The following is a 6,379-nucleotide window of genomic DNA, read 5'->3' on the forward strand; positions in this document are numbered from 1 at the left end:
AAATAGATTATGCATATGTTCCTAATTATTTCGGTTGATAATTATTATAACAAAATCTATTGGTTTTATAGTTAGGTTAATAAAATTAGTTTTATTAATTCTAAAAGATAAAACGGAAATCTATTGTAGTTTTTCCTATTTCTGAAAATCGTTTTTGAAATCGTTTTAAAAACTGATATATATATTTATATTTTATAAAAAAAAAATATACGACAGCGGCTCGGGTCGCGCCTCACGGTGCGACCAGCCGCGTGCGCAGCAGCCCAGTTTCGGGCCCTAGCCCGAGTCCCACTTGATTTTAATTGTTAAAATCGGCTTGTAAATAATTTATATATATATATGTTTCGGAAATCAATAGTTTTCTGTTTTGATTATCGAATGAAAAATTCGTTTAAAAGTTTGTTTTTACCAAGTTGTAAATCAAAGCGTTAAATGAATTGAAATCAAAATAATTGGGACATGCATAATCGACGTTTTATATGGTTATATTAATCTAAGGGTTAATATAAAGATACGAAACGATAAGATGTAAAATTGGATGAAAGTTAATTTGACGAGTTAATGTGATTAACCTAAATATTACATAAGACGATTATGTAATCAACCAATTAAATGTATTTAATTGAGTCTTTGCATGTTTGGAGTTATGGATATATTTGGACCCTCTTTTAGTCTTTTGGTATTTTTGAAATAGGGCATGCGCGTCCTGCCTTTCTACTATCTATTGTAATTTCTCCTCTCATCGGATTCCCTTCAATTCAATTGAAGTTTTCTTATAGTAGTATAGAAATTAATATGTAATTTCAAGGCGCCATAGAGAAGACGGAGGACCTAAAGAGAAATATGTAATAGTTAGTATTTCCTTAGGTTTGGCCTTTTATTCCATCTCTGGCTCGACGGAATAATTTAGATGATATGTCCATAACGCCAATGTATGTATGTATGTGTGTCTGATGTATGCTAAAGCAAATCAAGACTAAGTTAGATTATGAGACTTAAATAAAAATCTCTCATTAAAAGGTTAAGTAAATAAGCAAGTTATTAAAATCGGTTGCCCCTCTCTAATATTATAATTCAGCCGGCAGTACTGGGGGCCTTTGGGTTGTTGGCTAAAGTCAAGCTCGGGGTCTTATGGTAACACCTGGATTATCGAAAATCATTCTTTCATGAATATTGGTTAGTACTTAAATTGGATTATGATAATTGGATGGGCAAACTCATGTTGTCATAAACTAATGGGCAAAATGGTTGGGATTAATATGAATGACATATTAGTTACTAATGTGGTTAGTAACCCAATAACCGAGGAATCACATTCGAGATGTGATTGATTGCATGAATCTACCTAACAAATGGGACTAGCTTGTTGGCTAAAGTCAAGGCGAAATCTCAGGAGTTAGGATCCTAGCTCACTAAAGGATTTGTGAAATTATTCGAATTAATATGGAGGGTTATTAATTTGGCAAAATAGTGGGAGCAATCTGAAATAAATTAAAAGGCCTATAATTTTAGATTGTTATACTTTAAAGCAAATGAATGACATACGTTTACTCTTTCTCACTCTCAGGTTTTGTTTAAACACACACTCTTAAAATCATGACTAAAACCAATCTGCAAAACATTCTTACCGATAACAAACTGAATGGTTCAAACTTCACCGACTGGTTTCGCAACCTCAAAATTGTTTTGAAGTTCGAGAAAATTGGGTATGTACTTGATACATCGATACCCACTGTCCCTGAAGATGATGCTCCTATCGAGGAAATTGATGCTTACCAGAAGCACAAGGCTGATGATGATCATGCCGGATGCATCATACTTGCATCGATGACATCGGAATTACAAAGGCAACATGAGGAGATGAATGCCTATTCCATCATCATGCACCTAAAGGAATTGTTTGGGAAACAAACCAGGTGCGAACGCTACGAGATATCCAAGCTGTTATATCGTTGCAGGATGCAAGAGGGCACATCAGCCATGACACATTGTGTCAAGATGATTGGCTACATTACCAAACTTTCTAGTATTGGATTTGCGATGGATAACGAATTAAGTGTTGACTTAATTCTTCAATCCCTCCCAGAAAGTTATTCACAGTTCATTATGAACTATCAGATGAATGACTTGCAAACCTCTCTTGAAGAGCTTGCAAACATGCTCAAGTAAGTTGAGCCCAATATGAAGAAAGACAATACCATACCGGCTCTTGTAATTGAGGGATCGAAGAAAAGGAAAGGGAATTTTCCCAATCCTAAACATCCCAAGAAAGGTAAGAAAGCTGTGTCCAAGGGAAAGGAAGTGAAGAAGCCCAAAGGAGAATGCCACTTTTGTGGTAAAGACGGGCATTGGAAGAGAAACTGCAAGGAGTATCTAGCCACCCTCAAGAAGGGAAAAGGCGGTGCTTCTACATCTGGTATGTTTTATATTGAAATAAATACAGTTTCACAGTCTGAATCTTGGGTACTTGATACCGGATGTGGATCTCATATTTGTACGAATATGCAGGAGCTAAATCAGACAAAGGAACTAAAGAAAGGAAGCATAAACTTGCGAGTGGGAAATGGAGCAAGAGTTGCCGCCCTCGCAATTGGAGATTATGTTTTACCTTTGCCCTCTGGGCTTGTAATAGAATTAAGGAATTGTTTATACGTTCCTGAGATGTCTCGTAACATTATTTCTATTAGCCGTCTTGTTGACGACGGTTTTCATATTTCAATAAAAGACAAGAGTTGCAATTTTTATAAAGATTCGATCTTTTATTTTTCAGGAATTTCACAAAATGGGATTTATGTGTTAGATAACAAAATTCCTGCTTTTGCAATTGATACCAAAAGACACAAGCTAGATAATTCAACTTACTTGTGGCATTGTCGTTTAGGCCATATAAACAAGAGACGCATGCTAAAGCTACATTCAGATGGGCTTATAGATCCAATCGATTCCGAATCATTGGAAACATGCGAATCATGTTTAAAAGGTAAAATGACAAAGACACCCTTTAGAAATAAAGGTGAGCGTGTATCAGACACTCTAGGACTCATTCATTCAGATGTATGCGGTCCTATGTCGGTCCAAGTAAGAGGAGGATTCAGATACTTCATAAGCTTCATAGATGACCATACTCGATATGGTTACATCTACTTGATGAGGCACAAATCAGAAGCTTTTGACAAGTTCAAATGCTTCAAGAATGAAGTGGAAAATCAATTAGGAAAGAAAATAAAGACGCTTCGATCCGATCGAGGTGGCGAATATCTTTCAGATGATTTTCTGAATTATCTAACTGAATGTGGGATATGCTCACAATGGACACCTCCCTATACACCACAACACAATGGTGTATCCGAGAGGAGGAACCGTACCCTATTAGATATGGTACGATCCATGATGAGCATGGCCTTACTTCCAAAGACGTTCTGGGGCTATGCCTTAGAAACTGCCCTCTTCACCCTGAACTGAGTACCAACTAAATCCGCTAGTTCCACACCATATGAATTGTTCGTTGGTAGGAAACCTGTGTTCTCATTTATGAGAGTATGGGGTTGTTCAGCATATGTCAAACGCATAGCGTCCGACAAATTAGATTCTAAATCTGATAAATGTTTCTTCATTGGATATCCCAAAGAAACCATGGGGTATTACTTCTATCATCCAGATGATCAGAAAGTAATAGTATCCAGATACGCAACCTTCTTAGAGAAAGAGTTTCTCGAAGAAACACAAAAGGGAAGCATGATTGAACTCGACGAAGTTCAAGAGGAAGAAACACCGACTGAAACAATAGAAGCAGTTGAGGTACCCGAAGAAGTCCCATTAGATGAGACTCCAGTGGCACCTATTCGTAGATCGCGAAGAGTTCGTGAACTCCCAGTTAGATATGGTTTTCTAGTGGGAGATGATAACGAGGTTCTCGTGTTAGACGACGAACCCGAAAACTATGAAGAGGCTCTTACTAGTCCAGATTCTAAAGCATGGCTTGAAGCCATGGATTTTGAAATGGATTCCATGTATACTAACCAAGTGTGGACTTTGGTTGATCCACCCGAAGGGATAATTCCCATTGGGTGCAGGTGGATCTTCAAAAAGAAGACTGACATGGATGGAAAGGTTAGCACCTACAAGGCTAGGTTGGTAGCGAAAGGATATCGTCAGAAACAAGGTGTTGATTATGATGAAACCTTCTCTCTTGTTGCTATGTCCAAATCAATCAGAATCATGCTTGGAATTGCCGCTCATTTTGATTATGAGATTTGGCAAATGGATGTGAAAACAGCTTTCCTAAATGGAAATCTGCTTGAGGATGTATACATGATGCAGCCTGAAGGTTTCATATCAAAGGATGCAAATAAAGTTTGCAAACTTCAGAGATCCATTTATGGACTCAAGCAAGCATCTAGAAGCTGGAATAAGCTTTTTGACGAAACCATAAAACAATTTGGTTTCGAACAAAATTGCAAAGAAGCTTGCATTTACAAGAAAGCAAGTGGGAGCTCTATAGCATTTCTCATACTATATGTGGACGATATACTGTTAATGGGAAATGACATTGCTCTATTACAATCGGTGAAAGTATGGTTATCCGGTAACTTCTCAATGAAAGACCTTGGTGAAGCACCCTATATACTTGGTATAAAGATCTACAGGGATAGATCGCGTAGACTGCTTGGTCTTTCACAGGCTACATACATTGAAAAGGTGCTAAATCGGTTTAGCATGCTTGAATCGAAACGAGGTAACTTACCCATGGTACATGGAGTAAAGTTAAACAATCATCAATGTCCTAAAACTGATGATGACAAACGACGCATGGCTATAGTCCCGTACGCCAGTGCGATCGGTTCGATTATGTATGCTATGCTATGCACTAGACCTGACGTAGCGTTCGCGTTATCTATAACGAGTCGTTACCAAGGGAATCCGGGAGACGAGCATTGGATTGCCGTCAAGAACATTCTTAAGTACTTGAGAAGGACTAAAGACATGTTCCTAGTGTACGGAGAAGGAGATCTGAAAATTGAAGGATTTTCAGACGCTAGTCATCTCACAGATGAGAATGATTTTAAATCCCAATCAGGATACCTGTTTATCTTGAATGGGGGCGCGGTCAGTTGGAAAAGTTCCAAGCAGGGAAGCGTAGCTTTCTCTACGACCGAGTCAGAGTACATCGCTGCTGCGGAAGCAGCAAAGGAAGCAGTTTGGATTAGAAAGTTCATTACAAAACTAGGAGTGGTGCCTGACATTGTCAATCCCATTACTCTGTACTGTGATAACAATGGAGCCATTGCGCAAGCAAAGGAACCACGGTCTCATAATGCATCCAAGCACTACCTAAAGCGATACCACATCATTAGAGAGATTGTGGCTAGAGGAGATGTGACAATAGAAAGAGTACCTACAGAGGACAACGTTGCAGATCCGTTGACAAAGCCTTTAACCCAGAAAGTACATGATCGTCATTTAACTTCTACTGGGATAAGTTTTAGAAACAATTGGCTTTAGTCCAAGTGGGAGTATGTTGGGGTTTAGTGTCCTATAGACAATTGTTGCAGGATACAAACTTAATGTAAATGAATTGTTCTTTATGTCATTTGTTTTAATGAGATATATGTTTTATAACTATATAAAGGCAATCCCTTTTAAGCACTAAATAAAGTCTAATAAAAGGAAATCCATAAGTTTGTTTAAAGTGATTATAAAGTGTTCATACAAGCATGAAGTGAGACAAAACTTTATAATAAACTAATAAACTTAAAACCACCCCAAGTCAAGTGATATGTTTAGGATTGATATATCACTGTTGAGACTTGTATGTAACAATGTCTTCTGTCCGACAGAAAGCTGATCTCACAAGCTTCATATATATAGATATCTGGACAATTACATACATCCAATGAAACGTTGTTCATTAGGATTGGGGATCCGATTTGAGATAACAGGATGGGTAGATTCTTCCTTGTCACCTGTTCATCTCATTGGTATTAATAGGTATAACTAATCCTCAGACTCAAAGGAATGTTAATTGGTCATCCTGAATTACTGAATGTGAGACTTTGATCCTGTGGTCCCACGATCCTTAACAGAGATGACTCTGGGGTGTGAACTGCAAAGGTTGGGTGTCACAAGAGGTAATGTCAGGGTAGTTATACATTGGATTGAGCATTTATCACTCCCGATTAATGGGAGATACATCCAAGGATCGCTTGTGGAAGACTCGACTCTAAATCCTTGCAAGGTGATAGCTTAAGAGTAGAAATACAGATTTCACTTAACCTATCTATTTGAGTTGACTCGGCCTGTACAAGTAAAATGAACGTCTCGCTATATGTGACTTGACATCACCCATAGTCATAAGATTTAGTTCAAGGATGTAGTTGAT

This window comes from Euphorbia lathyris, chromosome 1 (assembly GCF_963576675.1).
Source record: "Euphorbia lathyris chromosome 1, ddEupLath1.1, whole genome shotgun sequence".
In the NCBI taxonomy this organism is placed as follows: Eukaryota; Viridiplantae; Streptophyta; class Magnoliopsida; order Malpighiales; family Euphorbiaceae; genus Euphorbia; species Euphorbia lathyris.